Here is a 25776-nt window from a genome sequence, read left to right as displayed (position 1 = left end):
CTACCCGTCTTTCCATTCACTCTTGCTTCCTCTCTCCTCAAGCTCCAACCTCACTGTGCCCTACAGAGCATCTCTTCAAAGGCAGATGCAGGGAGGGGTCTCAGAGTCCCACACAACCACAATGACTCTAGCAGCGGGGGTTGGGGGGAAGGAACATGGAGCCTCCTGGAATAGATTTTTCTAACAGCTTCTGTAGAGACGGGTGGTGTGATCTTGTGGTAAAGTTCTGTGATTGAATCACTGTGTGGCAGGGAGACACTGGAATGACAGTGGAGATGTAACGCTGCACTTGGGACTGCCCTGAATGAAGAAGACTCGAGAGCGAATGTATTTCGTTACAGGGAGATACCCAAAGAAAAGGGAAATAGATTTGCCTCCTTGACAGCAGAGCTGTCAAGATATAATTGATATAAATGTCATGTTTCTCATTATAGGATGTTATGTCTTCTGACGGTTGGAAGTATATATACAAGGCACCTGTGTAATTGCTAGCCTCTTGGCTGCTCATGATTCCCTCTCACTTGCATCATTTCTTAGACATCCCTTTGCTTGCTTTCTGTCTGACAGCAGTTCTTCTGTCCGGTAGCATTGGTTACACACAGAGTGCTCTTTTGATGAACATCAATTTGTTCTGGTTTATGAATGAACTCTTCCTGGAGAGCTACTGGCTTCTGTTTAGCATATAGCTGTCCCATCTGTATTTTTTTTAAGGGAATTTTTTTCATGTGCTTGCTCATTTCCTGCAGCTGGGCATGACCTTGTCACTTACTTCAATAAGCCAGTCCCCTCCTGCCCCCCTCAGTGAGGGAGAACAGGATGGAGGGAAGTGACTCCTCTGTCCTAACTGAACCCTGGGGGCTCTTCTACCAGAATTATATTAAGATCCCAAGAAAATCCCATTTCTCTTCCAGTTTCCCACCTCCTCCCCCCACCTCTCCACTCTTTTGTTTTGAGTCATAGAAGCAGACCCAGAGGCCGTGGATGAGAATTCCCCTCTCTCCTCAAATCCTCCAGAAAACATTGCCCACTTCTCTCTCCTCTACTCAGCCTAGTCTGAAAGCCTTGGTGGATCCTCAAAGGCAGGTCCTCTGGGAAACAGAAATGGAAAGCAAAAGGGGAGAACAGATTGGTAGAAATAGACTTGTAGAGAGACAGAATTAAAAAAAAAAAACGGCGATGAGAACTACGAACATGAAGGAAAAAGAAATGAAGAAAAGGGGTAAGAAAAGTAGAAAAAAAAATCAGTTGATTTACATCCTAGCACTTGAGGCCAGCCCAGTCTTTCTTTATACTGAGTTCTGGGCCAGCTGGGGATGATAGTGACACCCTGCCTTAATGTAAATAAATAAAAATGTAAAAAAAGGAACAAAAGAAAGGTTGGTTCAGAGAGTTTTGTGTATAGGTCTTTTTCTAGTGTCCTGGGTACCATATAGATTAACTAATGCTATCCCCTATTCCCCCAGAAGTTTAAGAAAAATCAGCTGAATGGATGGAAGCAGCCTCTGCTTCGCTAGATAGCCAGCTGATCTAACTCAAACGCTTCTTAAGTACAACACGTCCAGTGAGTGCAGCAACGTACAGATGTAAAGACCTTATAACCCAGCCTTGGCCTCCTTATGAATTCCCTTCAGGCTCATAGCTCAGCCCGTGTGCTCTTAAGAGATCCCAAGGACAATTACAGCCTCTCTCCTTTTCCCTCTTACCAGAAAGCGAAATCTGAATTGCAAGATAGCTAGGAGGGAGAGCACATAGAGGCTTAGCCTTGCTAAGCTGTTCAAGCCCTGTTCTCCACTAAACAGATAGCTGTAACAATTGATTGCTCTGTGGTGAATGGGATAGTCATGACATCTCGCTGAGCAAGGCACTCAACAGGCAGAATTCCTTTTTCCAATGACCTTTTCCCTCCTCTTAATGGGCAGTTGTCCCTGAACTACAAGGCCTTGTTGTTGGCTCAGGTCACTGCTCACAGCCTGCAGCCACGCACAGTGGTTGAGGCAGGAAAGCAAGAGGACTGGGATTCCATAAAAGGCTTCTCAGTGTGCATTGTGTGACAGACAAATGGCACACAGGGTCCTTGAAGTCCCGGAGAGAACCCGAGTGAGGAAGTTTGCCTGTGGAGAGCTTGTGATATTTTTGGCAGCGGTTTCTCACTACCTGGACCGCATGTTTGTGTCTGTGATGATGTTTATTGTGACTTGCAAAAGAATAGCTACTAAATCGGGATGTGATGGACTTTGCAGCTGGAGTGAGAACTGGATCTCAGAGCAATGACGTTGGGGATTCGAGATGTTGTGTTCTCTTTGTGGTTACATTTTGTTTTTATCTCGGGATAAGGAAGGGGAAAAGTATTTCCCTAAGAGTGAGGTGGCTTAGCTGTGTCCATCCTGAGGGTAGGATATGGAGTGCTTGAAGTGGGCTCCCAGCTCTTGGAGCAGTAAAGAAATTATGTCTACCTCCCTGAGTCAGTTTTCCTTTTAGAGCTGTAAGTTGTTAGTGACTCTCTCTGCCAGATTCAGCTTTATTTCAGCAAATATTTGATGGCTCCACAGCATACATTTGCTGTTAAACTGTTGGGCATTTTGACTGGTTTTTAAGATCAGTAGCCTTTTGAGTTGTTAGCAGAAAAGAGCCTGAAGTCGCCATAAAACTCTTTTGCCAGCCCTCAAGGGCTGGCCACAGCCTAACTACGATCCCCTCGATCTTTTTAAGAGCCCTGGGCCATACACTATGACATAGTTTCTCCCAGCCTGGAAGCACATGATGAATGCTTTTCTCAGAAGGATGTGTGTAGACTTCTGAATGGGAGATGTCTAAATCCTACTCTTTAGAAAGGACTGTTGTAGAACAAGAAGCAGAGACAGTTCCTGCCCCCTTTTGCTAATTAGCATAACAGGAGTATTTGTGGGACATAATTTTTCCCTTTGCAGGGGTTGTGGGACTGTTAGAAGCTTCTAACTTTTGCCCAGTCAAAACTCTTTCCTCATATTCTGTATTTATTTCAAGAAAGCTGGGCCATTGATCATGATGGCACACCTTTAATCCCAGCACTCAGAGGGCAGAGGCGGTCAGATCTTTGGAGTTTAAGGCCAGTTAGGCCTATGTCTTTTTTTTTTTCCTTTCTTAACTCTATTTATAAAAAACCAAACCAAACCAAAATATAGCACAACACCCATAAAGCAGTAGTGTATATGTGAACAGTCTTTGGGGCCTTCTCCTGCTTACCCCACATAAATCTACATTGTATTTAATATATCATATTTTTTAATAAAATGGAAAGTTTGTTTAAACATCTCTCTTCTATCGCCTCAGTAAGACCTGGGGATGAGAAGGTTGCTTTATCTAACGGGGCATTTGAATAACTGCAGAGCCACATATCTCCGTCTCCATCATCAGAGTTTAGTCATTGTGACGGACACCTGAGGAAAAGCATTTAGAAGAGGAAAGATTTATGTCTGCTTGTGGTTTCAGTTCATGATCACCTGGCTCTGAGTTCTGGAACTGGGGTAGGGGGAGAAAAAGGGAGGGAGGGTGAGGGAGTGGGGGAAGGAGAGGGAGGGAGGAAAGAAGGGAGGAAGGGAGGGAGAGAAAGAGAGAGGGAAGAAGGGAGGGAGGGAGGGAGGGAGGGAGGGAGGGAAGAGAGAAACAGACATACAGACATGCACTGTAGACATGCACTGTAGACATGTGCTGTAGACAGACATGTGCTATAGACATGCGCCGGAGACTGACATGTGTTGTAGACATGCACTGTAGACAGACATGTGCTATAGACATGCGCCGGAGACTGACATGTGTTGTAGACATGCACTGTAGACATATGCTGTAGACATGTACTGTAGATAGACATACGCTATAGGCATGCGCTCTAGACAGACATGCATTGTAGACATGCTCAGTAGACAGGCATGTGCTGTAGACAGGTATATCTTTTACAAGCATCATCCAAATGACCTAGTTTCTCCAATAGGCTGTACTCTGATTTCTTCCATCTTCAAGAAATTAATTCATTGACTGGGTCAGATTAATCTATTCTATTGGAATCAGATCTTAGTGAATTCATCTACCAGCTGATTACCAGAACCTCAAAAAAATTTTTTTTTAAGACAGGGGTCTCTTTACAGGTCTGGTTGGCCTAGAAATCACTGTTGTAGACCAGGCTGGCCTCAAACTCACAAAAAATCGCCTACTTCAACCTCCCCAGTGCTAGGATTAAAGGCATGTGCTACTTCACCCAGCTTCATTTATCATTTGAACAAACAGTTCATTTCCAAGCCAAAATACTTGGTATATTTGGATCAAAATTATTAAGCTTTATTATAGATAAATTGAAGTAGGTTTTACTATCTAAGCTCTATTGCTGTGAGCTGGCCAGTCTGGACCTCCCTCAACCTGCGGGGAAACAGGGTCTTGGTCAGGTCGGCAAGGCGATGGTGAAGAAAAAATAACAGACTCGACACAAACAAGTGCAGGATCTGAATGTATTTCTCAAAATGGCATCAGACAGTCATTACAAAAGAGAAAAGAAAAATCTGGCAGCTCAGCGGTCAGGGTACATCTGAGGCCACCTGAAATACACTGGGTCTAAAGCAGCCATATTCTCTGGACAGGTGCTGCACCGCCTGGGCCCGAGTGCTCTGGGCCCAGGGGGGCTGTGAACCGCATGAGGCTCGAATCTCAAATGCTCGAAATCTCTGCCACACTCCCCCTCCTCTTTCTCTTTCTCTCTCTCTCACACACACACTTGGCTCAAGGTTCCGCCCATCCTTAGTAAAGGCCCACTATGTTAATCTTTTGGGCTAGTCAATGCCCTAACCCCCTCATTATCTTTCCAACAATGCTGGAGGTAATTAGTCTGAATGTGTAACATTGTGTGAGAGAAATTCCAAGCCAGGGTTTGGCTAAGATGTTGGAATATTGGTGGAAGTCAGAGAGCAACTAGGTGTACCTTGGGGGACACCTAGTACACGAGACTATAGCAAGGACATATCTGGGCTACCTGAAATAGGGGTTGCAGGAGACGGCTTCCTTGAAGCTTTTGCCTCATAAACTGCTGTCACGCAAAGTGTGCGTGGCACTCTATTTCCTCTTATTTATATGAGAAAGAGAAATGGCATTTCTTGTGAGATCTGATGGCCTAAGTCTCAATGTTTAAACTATTCTACCTTTCTCCATCCATTGGGGCTCACACTCTGCATCTGGCTTCACAGTTAGGCAGGGGCATGCCAGCTGCACTTCACATCCTGCCTACATAGCCTTCAAAATATAACAGAGTTCTGCCTTGGCCTTCCCTCAAATGCTGGCAGATTGCTTTCCCGGTTTGCTTGTGGATTTCTTCTGAGGATCACATTTTTTTCCTATTTTCCAAGATGCCTGTGCAGTGGCAACCAGGGAAGGGAAAATGCTCTTTGTTTAAAAGTTTCATCTATGGAAAACAAAATATTTCATGTCTTCTCTTATATGCAGAATGTGTTAGATATATTAAATCTATTTGTATATGTTGTATGCAACAGGAATGTAGACGGGAGCTATTGGGGCTGGAGGAGACAGGCAATGGAAGGAGAGAAGAGGCTGGAGGAAGGGGAGATGAGCAAGGTACAAGATAGACATGTTCAGAAATGTGATGAAAATCATTACTTTGTACACTGTGCAAATTGTAAACAGTAGAAATGAAAATATCATGTATTGGTGAATTAAATCCTTTTTATGTGGAATCAGTTGGCTACCTCGAAAGGAGGTAAGAAAGGATAAGAAAGAGAAGAAATCATGCTTGGGTGGATTGTAAGATGCTTACAGTTATAGCAACCAGAAAGGTTGCTGTTTGAACCTTACCAGAAAACATAACAACTGTTGAGCAGAGTTCTGCAGAAAGTAGTGAGAGGGGATCTGAGCAGCTTGGCATTTGTAAAGCACGCAACTGGAAGTCAAACACATGTGCTGAACATGATAGAAGGTCTTTATTTAAAGTGTGGTTGAAGGTTACTGAGTCACTGGATAGTTGAAGTATTTGTGGCTTGAGTAATCGACTCACCAAGAATCCCGGAGTCAGTCAGACTCCTTTGCCTTGGAAGAACAAAGCAGAAAGGGTAGACTAGCTACGTTCTGTGCCGTTCTGTGTTGCATATCGTGCTCAGCAATGACTTTGACCAACTTCAAGTTCCTCAAGCCAGGGAGGAATGCTGTTTTGTTAACCTTAATGGGCTGTGATATTCTAAACAAGGAGTTCCCATATGGGTTACAAAGCATTACAGAGAGAGCTAAATTGGGAATCTGGTTTTGTTCCCAGTCTGTGATGGATGTCTCACGGATGGGGTCAGTGCCACATCTGATGTCATCCTGAGATGGCATTCTTGAGTCAGTCAGGCAAAATCTATAGACTCAAGAGTGAAGCAACTTGATTGGTTCCACTACACATCTAAAGGTCACCTTAAATAACTCTGATAAGTTATCAGTTATCTGCCCAAGGTAGCAGCCTTCTTTCTGCTTGCTTTCTTGATAGGTGTTATTGAAAGCACAAGAAGAGCGTATAACACTATGTAGGAGGCAAGTTATAAAGCTAGCTATGGTAACTGCTAGCCTGGGTTACTGAAGACACTGATTTCAAAAATCAATAATTAAAAGTAAATAAATCAATCTGTGCTTTGGTCTGTGTCATTAAAAGATGAAAATTCCTCTTGAAATAATCAAAATACTATTATTAATCCCAAGCAACAGTGGATGTTTAATATTCATCAAATATGAATCCAGTGTTCAGGTGGCTTACATGGGTCCTATTGTGGTTTGCATGGAGCTGGATAAATATGACATCATGCCTCAGGATGGGTTTATGTGACTCTTCACTGGCACTTAATCTTCGAAAATGTTTTCTTCATCTTAAAGCAACAACAACAAAAAACAAAAACAAAACTTATATTTTTTTGTTTATAAACATGGCTACTTTCCTTGTGGAAATTTCCATAGATGAGTTTTCTTGATTTGTCTCTGTGGTGTTGTATACCATTGTATTTTAGATCTACTTAGATTTAAAAGCTTATGCAAGGGGGAAGGGCTATAGCTACTGATAGAGTGCTTGTCTAACATACGTTGGACTCTGGGTTCAATCCTCAGTGACATCAGAAAACAGCATCTATTAGAGTCAAGTTCAGGTCTAGATGCTGTGGTGCAGTTCCATCAGGAGGTAAAGGTTGTCGGGAATATCTGTTTGCCGTGCCTGGTAAAATTCGTGAATCCATTCCTTTACAGTCGTCATATAGTGGCCACATTGCAGTTCTCCTCCTCCTCCTCCCCCTCCTCTTCCTCTCCCTCCCCGTCCTCCTCCTCCTCTTCCTCCCCCTCCCTGTCCTCCTCCTCCTCTTCCTCCCCCTCCCCATACTCCTCCTCCTCCTCCTCCTCCTCCTCCTCCTCCTTTTCTTTTGGCTTTTTGAGACAAGGTTTCCAGTAACTCAGGCTGTTCTTGAACTCACTATGTAGCTGAGGATGATCTTCAACTTGTATCTTCCTGTCTGGATCTCTCAAGTGCCAGGATAGCAAGCATGTACCCCTGCATCTGGCTGACTTTCTCTCTTTTGAGACATTTTATAAAGAGAAATTTTTCATTTGCTACTTGCTTTCTCAACTTCTGTCTTGGCTAGAGTTACTATTGCTCTGAAAAGAGACTTGGGCAACTTATAAAAGGAAGCATAAAACTGGGGAGTGGCTTACAATTTCAGAAAGTTAGTCCACGTCCATCATGGCCGACAGTGTGGCAGCAGGCAAGTAGACAAGTTGCTGAGGCAATAGCTGAGAGATTAGATCACAGGCTTTTGAAACTCAAAGTCCATTCCCAGTGGCACATCAACATACCTCCTAGTCCTTCCTAAAAAGTTCACCAATAAGGAAGCAAACACTCAAATAGGTGAGCCTACAAGGTCCAATTCTCATTTAAACTACCACAGCAGTATAGTCAGTACCTCTAGGAAAGGCATAATCAGACCCAGACTGAGAAGCTATGTGACCTCATGTTATTGAAGGACTTACAAACTTTAAGGCCAAAATCATATTCTAATGCAATTTTCCTAGAAAGGGTGATGTGTGTTTATAAATAACACCTGCCATAAAAAGAAGAGATTTCTGCTTATAACACAGCTTTAAAACCAGGTTTCCAGTCCCCCAAGATTTTACTGCAAAACAAAAAAAATATTTTTTTTTTACAGCAATTACACAGGATAATCTCGCTAAACTGAAATCCTAGACCACATCTGATACCATTTTGGTTTCAGTGACCTACTTACTTCAAGGCATGAATTACAGTTAAGGTTTACTGCTTTTAGCAACATATTAAAATTAAAAGCAACAGAAGAAAACAGAAACAAGAATTAAATATCCCAACCCAGGAAAATCCCTAGACCCCTCCCCATTTTATCCACCAGTATTGAGTATATCAGACAACAATTAAGATGATTTCAAAGTTAAACCACTATTAAGAGAGCTTTGTACCCCAAAGCGGTCATGTATATAAAGATTGCTCTTCCTGAAAAGTCAAAGGAAAAATTTATTTCCATCAATGTATACAGGATGTAAAAACTACCACACACACACACACACACACACACACACACACACACACACACACACACACAAACATGCACACTGTTACAGTGTTACACTGTATTGTGTTTGAGGAAATGTTTTAGAAGTCCCCTTGAAATTCATTCCTAAGCACAATCAGCTGTTCGCATCTGGATGGTGGTGTTGAATGTTAAGAGCTTCAGAAATAACAGTAGATGAGTTGCTGAGCTTCTGGGTGGATTCTCCTTTGTGCTCGGGTCCCTCCATTCCCACCGATGGGTCACTGGTCGCTCCAGGTCCTGACCAGCTTTCCTCTTGCCCTCTTCTTCTACATCACTTAAATCCTTTGTCTCCAATTACATTAGATCCATTCACTGTTTCCCATTTTAATGCTTCCACAATTTCTTAATATCTACAAAGAGCGAATTGATTCCCACCCCCGGAATATGCCAGCAGGAAGCAGCGGGTGTGCGTACTGGACCAGTCCCAATTGGAAGAAGGAGTCAACAAGGGGAATATTGTTGTCTTTTCCATTCTTAATTTTATTTTTTAGCACATTTTCTTTCTTTCTTATATGTCTTATTAGTCTGACCTCAGCACAAGATAACTCTGTATTACCTTTAAAGTGGACTTGAATGTCGCCTGGGTTACACTGGTGGCTTTCTGTGACTGTATAATACAATCTCTCCGTGGAGCTGCCTTAGCCCCTCACTATTCTTACTCTGAGAGGGAAACTTTGCTGGAGTGACTATGATGCCCTTTTATTTTTAAACCAGCTGAAAATGGAAGCATTACAGAGCTCAGAAATAATTAGAAAATATTCTGCTTAAATAGAAACATTCTGTTAAAATGACAGAGCACCATTCTCATACTGGTCTATAATGAAGATATTTTGCCCCAATTTCACCTCAGCAGAGATACGTTAATTGAGGCTTTCCAAGTAGGCCTTTAAGAACCACACACAGGAGGTGGGTAGTGGTGGCACATGCCTTTAATCCCAGCACTTGAGAGACAGAGGCAGGCAGATTCCTGAGTTTGAGGCCAGCCTGGTCTACAGAATGAGTTCCAGGACAGCCAGTGCTACACAGAGAAACCCTGACTCGGGGGAAAAAAAGGCACACGCACACGCACATGCACACACACTCATGCTATGGAAATGCCTCTCCGTTTGCATTTGTAGCTCAAGTGGCTCCAAAGCATCGTTAAATAATGTACACATTGGTGATTCAGACAGCAGCTGTGTTCAATTTCACAAGCCCAGAGGGCAAAGCCTACTCTGATCCTCTCTTTGTACACATTTTCTTCAAATGCTGACCCTAAAGAGTGTTTTCACTCAGGACTGATGTGTTGTCTTAAAGCTGACAGATATCGCTAAGAAATCATCCATAAGCCTCTAAGAACCTCCAGTGTTTGTTTCTAAGCAGACAGAAATGGGCTTGCATACACACCCTTGTTCACCATGCGAACCCAGGTGGGTGTGTAGAGTGGTTCTATTCTTTCCAAAGGGCAGGGCTTCTAGGCACACCTGTCATGGTGAGTTTTGAAACCGAACGCTAATTATGAGTGGAAGAACTTGATACCTTAGTCTGTTAGAGGTCCTCTGACAAAACAATGGAAACTAAAAGAGCTTATTGATCAAGGCTTTCCTTCTTTCAGTTCTGCAAGTTGGATGTTTAAAAATCAAGGTATTGGCAGGTTAGGTATCTAGTGAAGACCCCTTCTCTTCACAGATAGGGTCTTGTAATGGTGTCCTTGCACAGCAGAAGACTCAAGGCAGTTGTCCAGTGTCCTTTATAAGTGCTAATTCCATTCATGAGGATTCGTCCCTCATGATTTTCAATCTCCAAAGACCCCTGACTATAACCCCTTGGGGGTTAATATTTCAGCACGTCAATTTTGGGGGACACAATCATTTGGACCAGAGCACTTGACAAGTGAATTCATAAACATGATTTTTGAGAGCAATACGTGATACATTTCCCTCTACTATTATTCTATAGCATCACTATGACACGTTCCACAAGATCAGGCTTGAAAACTACTGCTGGTGACACAGCACAAGTACCAAGAGGGATGAAAGTTCATAGCTCACCTATTGAGACAATTGCAGCGTGTTTCAGGCATCAGGGAGAGGAGTCTGGTCTGAGCGAGTTTCCCTGAGTGTCCCAGAGCTTGTATTGTTTGGACTGTCCTTGGCTTCAAAGGATGTAGTACTAGAGATATCTTATCACTTGCCCAGAGAGAGGACAGACAAGGCAAGTGGCCTTGTGGGATGGAAAAGCTGTTAGCAGTCAAACCTCAAAATGAGGTCAGAATCTATTGCACCTCGTTTTTAACTGAGGACCTGAGACACTCCGGAGGGTAGTAAGTAAATATTTTTAGACTACTGCTCAATGCTGCTGGAGGAAGGAGGCTTTAAAAACTGTTTGCACTTCTGGGCTTTGAGCATTAATAAAACTATCCAGCCATTTTCTGGCCTCAAATGATCCTTCCACTCTAGCTTCCCAAGTAGTGGGGACAAATGTTATTGTGCCTAACTAGATTTATAGTTTTACACAACGGTATTAAGGTTTCCCTTTATTTCTGCCCCGTTCCCTTTACTAATTTCATCTTAGGTTCGTATGGCAGTAATCAGTATGCATCAAAATTAATTAGCCAATATTGCTACTACATGAACTAAAATTCACATCTCTGTAGCTTTCATCTAATCCTTTCCTGATTTGGGAGATCATTACAATCCACAGTCCATCTGGACAGCATGACATATTAGGCTCCTCTGACTTCCATCGTCATGACTCTGACAGTTTCAAGGAGTGCTGTCAACTAATTGATGGAATGGCCCTCAACTGGGTTTTGCCTGATAATGCTCCCATGCTTAGATCGGAGTAGTGTGGTTGTTGGAGGAAGAACATAGCCCTGGAGCACCACTTTCCTCATATCACATCAAAGGGTCACAGCATCAGCGTGGCTGCTCTGCAGATGTTAACTCTGTCATCTGCCCGAGGTGGTGTCATCCAGACTCAGGGGAAGTAGGAGCTTGGGTCACGTATGGGTGATGGGTGGGAATGACACAGAGATTTCTGCATAGAAATAATGTTACAGTTCCCTTTCATAGCATACTCTTCTGGAGGAAGTCATCATTCGAAACCTTAACTTCTTAAGAAGTAGGAAGTTATATACTACCTTGAGGGTGGAATGTATATGTCAGTTTCTCTCTCTGTGTGTGTTTGCATTGATTACTTTTCTGTTGCAATGATGAAATACTACAACCAAAATCAACTTAGAGGAGAAAATATTTTTAACTTACAGTTCTAGAAGGGTTCCGATCCACCACAATCCATCACAGTGGAGGGCACGCAGAAGGTACATGAGATTAGCCTAGCAATCTGAAGCAAGCAGCATTTCATCTACAAGCAGGAAGAAGTGAGCAAGAACAGGAAGCAGGACCAGGCTATAAAATCTCAATGTTTGCCCCAAGTGATGTAGTTCTTCCAGCAAGGTTCTGCACCTCCCCAAACAGTACTGCCAGCTGCAGATGAAGTGCTTAAATAAATGGGACTATGGGGAACATTTCACATTTAATCTCTGTCTGTTTGTCTGTCTGCTTGCCTGTCTGCCTGCCTACCGGCCTGTCTGTCTGTCCATCATCTACTATCTACATGGGCACACTGATTTTTATTCTATGCTTTGCATTGTAATCTAATACTATTTCTTTCTTTTTCTGTTTTGATTGTTCGAGCTTTGGTCACTAGGAGCTTTCCCAGTTGGCTCTTGTGCTTGTTTGGTGTCCGTGGTGGTTTTGTCCTTAACACTTTCTATATCCTGTCTGTCATCAATGCTCGTGTTTCCTCTCATGCCTCCCCTGCATCAGTTAAGAACTTCTTCATTTACATTGCTTCTGATATGGATACAGTATTAAGATAAAGGGATAGAATCATGTATCACAAACCGTAGAGGAATTGTCTTAGTTTAGGTTTCTATAGCTGGTGACAAAACACCATGACCAAAAAGAAAATTGGGGAGGAAAAGGTTTATTTGGCTCATACTTCTACACTCCTGTTCATTACCAAAGCACAGAAACTCAAACAGAACAGGAACTTGGAGGCAGGAGCTGATGCAGAGGCCATGGAGGGCTGTTGCTTACTGGCTTGCTTCCATGACTTCTTCAGCCTACTTTCTTGTAGAACTCAGGACTACCAGCCCAGAGATGGCACCACCCACCATGGGTTGGGCCCTCTTCCATTAATAACTGAGAAAATGCCTTACAGCTGGATCTCATGAAGGCATCTTGTCAACTGAGGCTCTTTCTTCTCTGATGTCTCTAGCTTGTGTCAAGGTGACACAAAACCAGACAATGCAGGGATGAAAGCCTCAAAAGAAAGAACACGGAAGGAATTCCTAAGAGGAACTTACTACTCTTTCAGAGAACCTGGAATTTGTTTTCAGCACCCACATGGAAGTTCACAACCTCCAGTAATAGCAGTTCTAGGGCATCTGGCATCTTCTGCCCTCCTTGGCCTCCTGCATACAGATGATGTCTTCCTCAAATTCTTGAATGCATTTGGTGTCCTCCCCCGACTCCTGCAAGCATGTGATGTCCTCCCCAGACTCGTGCAAGCATATGATGTGCTCTTTAGACTCCTACATGCATGTGATGTCCTCCCCAGACTCCTGCATGCAGGGGGTATGAATAAACTCATGTAGGCAAACACACATAAATAAAATAAGTATGTAAATATAAAAAGAAAAAATATTAAGGATTTTTGAGACCTATGCACTCAAATTGCCACTATCAACAGTATTTCCTAGCAGTATGAGATGACAATGGTAAATAATCGAAGGAAGATTCAGAATAGATTGTGGTTTAAAAATAATTATGGACTTGACTGCATGTTTTGAAACCCAATGGGTGACTCTCTAGGAAAGACAGGGTGGGTTTTGTATTAAAAAATAAATACTCCTTTATTATATTAAAATTCATTTCTTTTTACAATTATTAAATGACATTTCCCCACTAGGAACGTTTGTTTTTAGGATCAGAACTTAAGCATGTACATTAGTGAGAGTAATGTGTCCAGGATTAAAATGGAAGTAATCTTTTAGAAAGGATAATGCTAGCAAACAGACACACCAGACAGAATGGCTTAAGCATAGTGTAAGTTCATTTCTCATTGATATCAAGTATGGAGATATTCCTAGCTGATAATAGCATGCTTCCTAGAGTGATGCAGAGGTCCAGGATCCATGTGCCTTCCATGTAGCATGAGTGGTCTTTATGCTCAGCTGTATCACAATGGCTGACTTAGAGGGGGTAGGATGAACACACACACAGTTTTTTACCAAGCTGGTGAGGATGTGGCATAAGCCACTCCTTCTCACAGTCTGTGCCAAGCTCCAGTCTCCAAGACGTGAGGCAGGCTAGGAACGTAGTTCCGGGTCACCACCAGCTTCCCAGCCTGAGTGTTATATAATGAGAGGAAGCTCAGGGTTAGGCAAACACTAACCATTTTCCCAAAGATGGATAATTAAGGTTTGTTTTAAAAGATTTATTATTTTTATTTTATGTGTATGACTGCACAATGTGTGTGCCTGGTACCTGTGGAAGCAGTAACAGGGCATCTGATTTCCTGGAACTGCAGTTACAGATGGTTGTGAGCCACACTGTGGGTGAGTCCTCTGAAGTGCTCGTAATTCCTGAGCCATATCGTGCCAACTCTCATATTTAGGATTGTCACGTATGTCTTTGTTACTAGAAATTTCGGGGAGTCCTAGATAGGTTACAATATGTTACTAGGAAACCAGGTCTCCCTTGGGGTTCTTAGTCTCGTTAATAAAGTAATTTCAGAACAGACTCAAATGAGAACTTGGTGGCAACTTTTTTTAGAGGTTGTGTTTTTGTTGTTGTCTAGGTTTATATTTATTTATTTATTTATTTATTTATTTATTTATTTATTTATTGATAACCGGGGCAAGCAAGCTGTAAAAACCGGCATGTAACCTACAAGTCAGAGATAGAAAAGGAGAAATACGCCATCTGAGCAAAGCAGGCATAGAAGTGGCTAAACAGCCACATGATGGGAGAGATTCAGAGAAAGTGCGAAAAGCACAAAGAACCAGAAAGGCATATAGTCTCTGGCCAGCATCTGAGCGAAAGAGACCGAAGAGGAGAGGAAGGATAAAGCATGCTTTTCTGTCCGGCCTTAAAAGGTAGGCAGATCCACTAGAATCTCTTGTCTGCGCGAGGGCTGGAATTCTGGGAGGCAGACTGTGTTATCTGCTAAAGGGATAATCATTCCTCCTATCTTTTTACTGCGGCTTCCTTGGGTGGGGGTGCTCGCTTAGCCAGGTGATTGATCTGCTCACCTAGAATACTTTTGTCAGAGTCCGTTCTCTTGACCTGAAGGAAAGTTTGCCTTTATTGGGCTTTACTGATACTGTGACACATCTGCTAGCTTGCACAACAATAGTACTAAACACTACCGGAGACTTTTACCAAAGAGAGAGAGAGATGGAAGATGATTGTTTTCAGGGAATTTCCACCCCTCACCTCTCCACTAAATGGGTCACTGAGGAAAGATACTAGAGTTATGGGAGTGGGGGTGGGGGAGAAAAAGGATTCCAGGCTAATTGGAACTGAGTCTGGCTAGTTGTTGATCCTGGTTCTGCTTGCATGATATTCTGGTTTGTATCCAGCTGGGGTCTAAATATGAGACTTTAGCTTTGATTCTGAAAAACAAAATATGAAAAAAAAAAAACCCAAAAAACAAACAAAAAACCTAACAACCGTAGAACTTTAACCTGCATAAAGTGGCCAATGGCGCACGATGCTGGAGCACTAAAGGCCTTACGAAAGCAGTCAGAAGCCCCTCTCTGGATATTGACTGTTGGAGGGAGCTCTGTGAAGAGCACATTCCCAAAGCTGTGGAAAGACTCATCTCGGATGAGGACGGATGAGAGAGCTCAGTGTGGTTGCCAGTGATTTGCCTGCTACCTTCCCAGCCAACAGCCAGTTCAGGGCTGCCAGACTCAGCCTTTGCCCAGAGCAGAAACCCCTATTTTTATTTCCATTCTTTAAAACCCATCAATGTGGACTTTTCTCGTTCTTGCTTGAATGAATGGAGCTGTGGTATTTTCAAGCATTTGTGGCATTTCAAAGTGTAGCAATTTGTCCATTAGACATAATGAGCATAGATGAAGGGTCTGACAAGCTTGTAGGGAGCCTTCGGAAGCAATTTAGGAACCATTAATACCCACTTCTTTAAGAGTGGGAGACTAGAACCTTCACAGGGCCAAGGGCCTCTCCTCTCACTGATGACTGACTTGGCCATCCTCTGCTATACATATGCTGCTGGAGCCATTAGTCCCACCATGTGTACTCTTTGGTTGGTGGTTTAGTCCCTGGGAGCTCTGAGGGTACTAGGTAATTCATATTGTTGTTTGTCCTAAGGGGCTGCAAGCCCTTCAGCTCTTTGGATCATTTCTCTAGCTCCTTCATTGGGGACCCTGTACTCAGTCCAATGGATGGCTGTGATCCTCTACTTCTGTATTAGTTGGGTAATGTCAGAAGGTTCTCTGTCCCAGTGTAGGGGAATGCCAGGACCAGGAAGTAGGAGAGGGTGGGTTGGTGAGCAAGGGGAGAGGGGAGGAAACAGGTTTTTTTTTTTTTAATTTTTATTTTTTTATTTTTTTTGGAGGGGAAACAGGGGAAGGAGATATCATATGCCATGTAAATAAAGAAAATATCTAATAAAAAAGTAAAAAAAAAAAGAGTGGGAGACTAGTAGAAGTTAGGTCTTAAAGTATAGAACTCTTTCCTGTCTCAGCTTCCATTCAGCTGTTCACACTTTCCATCTGATTGTATTTGAGTACTCCTGGGTCCCCTCTTTTTAATTTTATTTATCAGCTTCTTCACTTCCCCTTCCAATTGGTTTACCTTTCTCAGTCTCTGGGCTCTGCTCCTTCCTGTGTGGTGGTCCTCAATTCCAACGCATTCTTGTTTGTCTGGAATGAAATAGCAACAGCCAAGTCACGCACTAGAGAAATACAGTAACCAGTAACCACAAAGTCCCACTCTGCCCTGTTTTCCTTTCTGAGTTTGAGAATGAGGGGTGTGTGTGTGTGTGTGTGTGTGTGTGTGTGACAGAGAGAGAGACAGAGAGACAGAGACAGAGAGACAGAGACAGAGACAGAGAGAGACAGAGACACATACAGAGAGACAGAGACACACAGAGAGACAGAGAGACAGAGAGAGAGACAGAGACAGAGCGACAGAGAGACAGAGAGAGAGAGGGAGAGACAGAGAGGCAGAGAGAGACAGAGACACACACAGAGAGACAGAGACACACAGAGAGACAGAGAGACAGAGAGAGACAGAGAGGCAGAGAGAAACAGAAGCAGAGACAGAGAGAGATTAGAGTAAAAAATAAGCCAAGGAAGAGCAATCCTGGACAGTGGGGAAGGACAGATATGAATAATTTACAGGACCATATTTCTGATGTGATCTTCATAGGGCCCAAGGTCTGTACTTTTAAGGGAAGAAGTGAAACAGTAAGGCAAGGACTCTGTCTCTGCCTCCTTTAACTTTCTTAAGGCTTCTGACCTAACATTTATTCCTGTAGTATCCTTAGCCAATCTTTTTATGTAGGACCAAGAACTATTTTTTTAAGGTTGAGTCTCCTGATTTAGTACAGTGTAAATTTCTTGAGTAATATCTTCCTGTGTTACTTGTTAGCTCTGGTTTGAATTTGCTTATAACAGGGGCAGCATTTAAAGATGTTCAAAGAATATAAGTCTTCTAGATTTGTAGGACACCATATGTCATTTGTGGTTTTTTCCAAATTTAGTTTTTAATAAAATGATTGTTAGTAATGTTTATTCCATTTCTATAAAGTATGAAGACTATGTTTTCATAGAAAATGTGGTTATCTTTTTCCAAACTTAATTAGTTGATTCAATTAAATCTGTAGTAAAGATAATAAATCTGACGTAGATAAAGAGATTTGAGAATAAACACAAGTGATTTATAAGTATTTGATTCCCTAGCTCCATCTAAAAACAAATCTAACAAGCACCCAGGAGCTTATCAGTTAGCTCTGATTTTGTATATCGGAGGGAAACCGGCTTAGTTCACATTGTTAGGACACTGTGGATCTTGGTCAATGTGCTTTATGGATCTGTTATAAATGTTGTTTAGCCCGAGGATTAAATAGAGATCCACTAGGTGAGCATGCATGCTCTTGTGTAGTATTGATTCTAGGTTCAAACCTCAAAATCATTGTATTATCATTACAGAATAAATAGCTATGAATAAAGTCTATATGGCTTGAGACACTTGAGATAAGTACCATATATTCACCTCAGTGATACACATGGAAGTGCATGAAAGTCCTTAAATGAGTTATGATGTTTGGTACTACACTGCTTTGCGTGGGCATCCTCTTTTAAATGTGTCTATCATACATTAAATATCATACATATATCAGCTTTATTCTGATTGTATATGATATTCATACATATCATATAAGCTTTATTTGAAGTAGCTTGTTGAGGTGGTCAGGAAGAGTCTTGGGAAGTGTAAATGCTTTGAGAAAGAGGGAGTACAAAAAGTGGTGCCTCAAAGACAGTTCTATTTTCTGATAGCGCCTAGGACTGAACCAGAAGACGGGTCTGCTGGTAGCAAACAAGGCCAGCCATTTCTTACCACTGCTCAGCACTGTGCTAGCCTCCAGGGAAATACAAGGCAGTGTTGGTGAATCAGGGGCTTGTTAGTAAATATTTATCTGAATAGCATTGGTCTGGACTTAAAGACCTGGACAACATCTAACTGCTGTAAGTTTTAAAACAGAAGAGTTTACCGAAAGGCTTAACAGAAATAAGAATGGGGAAAGTGATTCCAGATGTAGGGTTATAGAAGAGCTACACTGGTCTGGGCCTCAGAGAGAGAGAATACATGTTTTTAAGACAAGGGAGATAGGAGGTACAGGGGATGGATTTTCTCAAGAGGCGCTTGAGCCATGCTTGAGCAACTGTTTGCTTTAAAGGATAATAAGGGCATGGGGTCAAATATTTCACAGTTTCCTATTCTTTGTTTTTATCCTAAAGAACTCAGAATACGGGATGGTTATTTCCAGCATAGATGTACACAGTCTTTGGGGTCTGGATGTCTAGGAATTTCTGTTGGCTACAGTCAACCAAAAAGATCTGGTCAATGAAGTGGCTTCAAGTCGCCACAGCTTCCACTAAGAATTCAAAATGTTTTTGTAAGAATATGAAGGTTGAGAGCTTAGAGCCAGCCTTTATCACCTAGTAATGCTTGTAGAATTAATTTTGTTGGTCAAAATCATACTGGAACAAAGTTCTGACAATTTGGGGATCTATTTTTAATTCAGTGAGTCTAGATTGTTTATATAATTCCTACACACAGACTTTTCCCCCTAAACATTGTACAGCTAAGCAGATTCTTTATTATGGACTAATGGACTGTGAACAGTTTCATCATGTAGAAGTCAACAATGGACAAGGTTATGTTGAATTGAAATGTCAAGACTTCTGCAAGTTCCTTCCATAGTGTCGGATAGATGCTAAGCAACTTCTGTGTTTAGGGTGGGTCCTCTGTGCTACAGGCTTTTAGTGATGATTAGGGCAATGGCAATTACAGTAATAGCTAACCTTTATTAATTATGAACTGAACTGAGTTGTTTAATGTCAGCTAAGTTATTGTCCTCATATTATAGATGGGTGTCTTAGTCAGGGTTTCTATTCCTGCACAAGCATCATGACCAAGAAGCAAGTTGTGGAGGAAAGAGTTTAGCTTACTTCCAAATGCTGTTGCTCACCAGAGGAAGTCAGGACTGGAACTCAAGCAGGTCAGGAAGCAGGAGCTGATGCAGACGCCATGGAGGGATGTTTCTTACTGGCTTGCTTCCCCTGGCTTGCTCAGCCTGCTCTCTTATATAGAACCCAAGACTTCCAGCCCAGGGATGGCACCACCTACAAGGGGCCCTATGCCCTTGATCACTAACTGAGAAAATGCCCCATGGCTGGGTCTCATGGAGGCACTTCCCCAACTGAAGCTCCCTTCTCTGTGTCAAGTTGACACACAAAACCAGCCAGTACAATTGACCCCTCGTCAACTTGACACACAAACACTTCACTATTAAGCCTCAACCCTTACTTTCTTATTCATCCCCAAGATCTAAAGTCCCACAGTCTTTACATATTAAAAGTTCAATCCATTTAAAATGTCCAATATCTTTTAAAATTCAAAGTCTCTTAACTGTGGGCTCCACTAAAATACTTTTTTCCTTCAAGAGGGAAAAATATCAGGGCACAATCACAATCAAAAGCAAAACCAATGTTTGGGATCCAACTCACGATCTTCTGGGCTCCACCAAGGGCTTGAGTCACCTCTCCAGCTCTGCCCTTTGTAGCACACACCTTGTCTTCTAGACTCCAGATGCCTGTACTCCACTGCTGCTGCTGTTCTTGGTGGTCATTGCATGGTACTGGCATTCCAAAAACACTGCTGTCTTTCGTTGTAACTAGGTTTCACCAATAGCCTTTCATAGATTGTCTTCATGGTGCCAAGCTTCAATTCCTTTGCATGACCCCTTCAGTCCTGGGCCATCAATTGCAACTGAGGCTGCACCTTCACCAATGGCCTCTCACTATGCTGAGCCTCAGCTGCTCTTCATGACCCCTTCATGCCTTGCATTACCAAGTCCCGCTGCAGCACAAGGTACAACCTTGGCTCTCTCTGGAACACAGCCTCTTTGTGCTCTCAGGAAACACTTCCCAGAAGATGTCAAGTCAGTGATGCTGGTCTCTTCTTAATCACTTAATTTCTTAGCTCCAGCTAACCAGCATCAATAGTCCCAGTAATGCAAAGTTTTCACTTTAGTAGTTCTGGTATCTTGTTAATCACAGCTGATACTTCAGCCCCAGCTAACCAAAACCACAGAATCTTCACAATCAAAACAACATGGCCCTGATATGAGTCTTTAATCTTCCCTCTGAAATTTCACAAGCCAGGCCTCCATCTCGGCACTGTTCTCAACATGATCTTCCAAGCTCCTACAGAACATCCCACAGAGTTCTTAACAACCAGTGGCTCATGATTCCAAAGTCTTTCCACAGTCTTCCCCAAAACATGGTCAGGTTGTCACAGGAATACCCCACTCCTGGTACCAATTTTGTATTAGTCAGGGTTTCTATTCCTGCACAAACATCATGACCAAGAAGCAAGTTGGGGAGGAAAGGGTTTATTTAGCTTGGAGTAGCTTGCTGTTGATCACCAGAGGAAGTCATGACTGGAACCCAAGATTTAATAAGTTTTTAACCTAAACTAACTTTATGCATTTGGCCTGCTAATTAGGTTGCTAGACTGTTTTCCATGAGTATGCATATATATATACAAACATACACACACACACACACACACACACACACACACACACACACACATCCCATTGTTCTTATAGTGTTAACTAAATAGTACTAGGCAAGATTTCAGAGTAACTTTTTTTGTGTGTGTGTGCCGGTAAAAGGGGGGCTATTTTTCAAGGAGCTTGTGGACTGACTTCATAATGAAATTATTTCTTGAAGGGTAACTAGCCAGGTGACTTATTTGGTGTCTTGTTGATACAGTTCTAAGTAGAAAAAAATAGTATTTACATCCACACCCAAATATTTGTTCTTTTTTTCAGACAAAGTCTCACTGTGTAGAATAGCATGGCCTGAAACTCATCCTGTAACTCAGGCTGGCTTTGAACTCATACTAATCTGCTTGCCTCAAACTTCACAAATGCTAGGGTTATAGACATAGGCCACCATGTCTGGTTAAAACGAATATATTCTAAGGGTGGGAAAGGAATCCACTAACTATAGAGGAAAGAGCAGAACACATGCTGGTTGTTTGCACAAAGTTACACATATTTTTAGAAAAAAAATCCTTCTTCACAGTCTAAGGTGGGCATTTGGCCATATTATGATATGACTAAGGCAGTGAAGGAAAATCCCCACCCTTGAGGAAGCTTGCTGGTCACAACATCCTGGTGTGCTCCAGGGGGCATCTCGGAGTCACAGCCTTCCGGTCCGTGCTGGCACAGGACAGTCTCATTGCACATTTGTCCTTGTATGTCATCATTCCCAGGATCTTTTTAAGATACAAAGAAAACTGGGCTGACTTAAGCTAAACAAATATTCCTGTTGACCAGTGGCTTTTTGATATGTATACAACATCAAATAATTTCTCCGATATTTTAGAAGAAGAATGTAAGGCATGAGAAATGGCAGTTGGGATTTATAAGCACAAGTGCCTAGGATTCAATAGACACTGGCTTAATTACTCATCCCGTCACTCATGCCTCATTACTCATGTAATACTAACGGTTAGACACTAGGCTCACTACTAGCAAGCTCTCAGACCATTCGGTCTCTGTGCTTTTGCAGGTTTACTGTAGGCTAAAGAAAGAGGGAAGTCTCATCAGTCAAGGAGAAAAGACACCTGGCAAAATAGGTTAGTATCACAAATACCCTCATCTAGAAGGAGATGCCATGCAAGACACAAGTCAGATCTTAAATATGGGTCAAGGTTAGTTAGGAAAAGAGCAGTGGGAAAAGAGTATATTGGGAGAAGGACACTAGTTTGGAGGGCATGGAATTTGCCACTAAAAATCACTAGCATTTAACAGTTAACTATTTTTGTCCTTACTATGTGCCAAGGTATGTGTTGACAGCTTTGGGCACATTGTTCCTTTACTCTGTTGCTTTACTTTTGCAAGGTAAATGTTATAAGCCGATTTTAAAAAAAAGCCTAGAGAAATGGAATCAGAATTTAAGTCCAAATTATACATATTGAGGAAGGAAAGCAAGAAGGTAATGGTGAAGGTTCTTCATTTCAAATGGTTTTACCTGTCTCCTTTCAGGACTTATGCCTAGGACCACCACTTCAGCTACTTGACAAGTCCTTCTGTGTCCAGAGCCTAGGACTGTAGCTGGTGATGCTAAATGAAGAGAGACTCCCAGTTCTCTCTAAAGCAAGTGCTGCTGGTTAGTTATAACATAAGACATGTAGATCAGACAGTGAGTGTTCCTTCTCGGTATATATAGAGGCTTGCACCTTGAGATCAGAGCTCCAGCGTGGTCACTTTCTGGTGTGGGTCTGTGTGTTTTGCAGGTGGTTGCTTTCTTGCTTTGTCCTCATGTAATGGAGAACACAGAGACAAATTGTCTCACAACTCTCAACAGCAATGCCCGAATCCTGTATTCAAGCTTTCCCCTCACATGGAGACCGACTTTGGTGAGCATATAGTGATGACGACGGTTCACACGCTGGAGGAAGTGGGCAGCGCTAGCACATACTCGGCTTCCTCATCACGGACTCATAGAAGTCAAACCTTGCGTGACCCTAAAGATGTTAGACTTCATTATTAGTTCATTTTTTATGAGCATAAAAATCATTAGATGGTACTTTTCAGGCAAAGAGCTGTTGTTGTTGTTGTTGTGTTTCTCTTTCTCTTACTTCTTCCCCATCCCTTCTCTATTTTTGTGCCTCCCACCCCCAGCAGCCTCCTTTCTTTTTTCATGTGCTATGTGTCCTTTTTCCTCCCCTGCCACTTGTGATATCTTGCATGTCCTGTTTTTCTCTCAGGGCCTCCGATCTAGTGTCATGACTGTACCCGTTCTCATACCCCCTTATTTACATACACATGGATATTAAAAGTTAGGATATGTGTATTCGAGAGAACAAGTGAGTTGCATCTTTCTGAGTCTGGGTCACCTAACTTAATATCATACTTTCCAGGTCTGTCTGTTCTCCTGGACATTTCATAATTTCATTTTTTCTTTAAGCTGAGTAAAATTCTACTATATTTATATACTACAGTTTCATTTTTCATCCTCCTTGATTGACATCTAGGCCAGTTCTATTTTCTTGATATTGTGATTAATAAGCGACACAAAAACATCTACCTCCTAGCAGACAGAGACACACCTAGGTGTCTTTCTTTCTCAGGACCTCCACCCTCCACAGGCTAATCCTCATGATATTTGAAGCTGTTTATAGAGTCAGAGATGCTGAATGGCTTCGTTTTTCTGAACTATAATTCCCTGTTAGAAGGAAGGGACTTTCCCACCCTGATATTTTAGAAGGAGAATGTAAGAGGGTGAGAAATGACAGTAGGGAGAGTTGTTATGTGAGCATCTTGGGGTGAAGTTATATAAACTTAAATGGTGTGGCTCAGCCTTCTGACAAGGCCCACTTGATAAAGGGCTTTTGCTGTGATCTAAGCCAGCCAGTCATTCAGGGAGTCTAGCCCTACCATCTTTTACCTCTTCGCCCTAGAGAATGTTTGCCTCATTTGGTCTGGATGATAAAGTCCATAAGCAAATTCCAGGAAGTGACCTTGCTCTTGGCTCTGTGTGAAGAGATCACCAGCAAGCCACTTCCAATCCTCCCCTAACCCTTCTCCCACATAAGACACTCTGTCCTGAATGTGGGCCACATCTTGCTATGCATGGATGAGATGTCAAGCACAGCTGATCTATATGTTTCAGTGAATATGGAATCACAGGCAAGTTGATGGCCACCTCTAAAAGAAGCCTTTATGGATATCAGTCAATGCAATTTGAAATGAAGTGAAAATGTAATTATTAATGTCAGAGGTGTGCTCTGAGAAATGTGTCACTAAGTGACTTAGTCATTATGTGACCATCTTGGGAGTGAACTTAGACAAACCTAAATGGCATGGGTCAGTGACTCAGTGTAGCCTTTGACTTGACGGCCTTTGACGCCATCAAGAGACGTAACAGCCACCGGTCGTGGTGGTCTCCTGCCAGTGTTATGTGGAATACTGACTTACCTTGCATTTATTTTAGTAAGAAGAGATAGCCTCTAAAACAGCACAGTTTAGTAACATATAAACAAATGCATAGTCATTTATTATCACTATCAAGTACCACCCACCATACAGAATTGTATGTGCTACTGCCTGGTGTGACTAGTGGCAGTATGCCTGTCAACACGAGCATCACTGTGAGTATGTGAGTGATATCTTGCATGTCAGGTTACAGTAGCAACAATGGCCCTAGGAGAGAAGCATGCTCCAGACCCACCTTAGTCTCATGGATCACCATCGTTTATGCGATCTGTCACTGACTTACGTTCCTTGGTACAGGACAAGACTTAATCAATGGAGTGACAAAATAGCACAGTTGATCTTTCTGTTTTGCTTCATTACTGGTTGTAAGTTTGTTCTAGGGGAAAAGGTGATGTGGTTTGCATTAAATGTGTGACTGTGATGCTAGCTTTTAAGAATGAACACTGTGGAGCAGCTTGAGAGCAGAGCAGTGTGAGACCATCTTCAATGTGTGCACACTCTGTTGCTCCCCTTCTGAACAATCATGAGAGCAAATCTTACAACTGCTAAACTTAAAAACTTAAAAAATGAAGTTAGGAAGGGAGGCAGATGCCTGCAATCCTGGTACTCAAGAGGATGAGGCAGGAGGATCATTTGTTTCCGGTCAGTGCGGCCTATGTAAAGAGATCCTGTCTCAAATGTAAAACAGAATAAGCTGGGTGTGGGGGAGGCAGAGATGGAAGGATCTGTATGAGTTTGAGGCCAGCCTGGTCTACTGGTCACATAGTGAATTCCAGGCCATTCAAGGCTGTATAGTGAGACCTTGTCTCAAAACAAAGACAAAGAAACAAACAAAGTCCCTCCCCCGAAACAAAACCGCAATAAAAAACCCAAACTAACCATACTCTTAAAAGAATACAAATATAGCAAAGAGACAGAGTTATCTAGGATCCTAGTCTCCATTCCAAAAATGGTCAAGCCTTTGCATTAAAGAGAAAGAAAATGGCCAGTGAATTGACACGTCCTCTTTTGGCAGTTCTAAATAGTAGTAACCTGAATAACCCTTAACACCAGTATTCTGAAAGCAATGCTGGCCCTGGACTGTGAGCCAGCGGAGTGTTCTCATTGCAATCCTGAATCAGCTCAGTCTGAGGCTGTACATCACTATGTATTTCCTCTCTGAGCCCGACTTACGACTGTTCCACTTTTTTGGACAGCATTTGATGTCTGTCTGTCAATGACTAGAAGACAGTGGTATTGTTTTCAGTACACTCATGAAGTAGCAACTAAAGCAAGCGTGGTCTGATACTGTGCGTTTAAGAAGATCATATTATACCCAAACTTTTTTTATCCAAAGGAGCTGCCTAGCTATGTA

The sequence above is a fragment of the Mastomys coucha genome, unplaced genomic scaffold (assembly GCF_008632895.1).
Source record: "Mastomys coucha isolate ucsf_1 unplaced genomic scaffold, UCSF_Mcou_1 pScaffold8, whole genome shotgun sequence".
NCBI lineage: Eukaryota > Metazoa > Chordata > Mammalia > Rodentia > Muridae > Mastomys > Mastomys coucha.
This window is presented reverse-complemented; position numbering follows the sequence as displayed.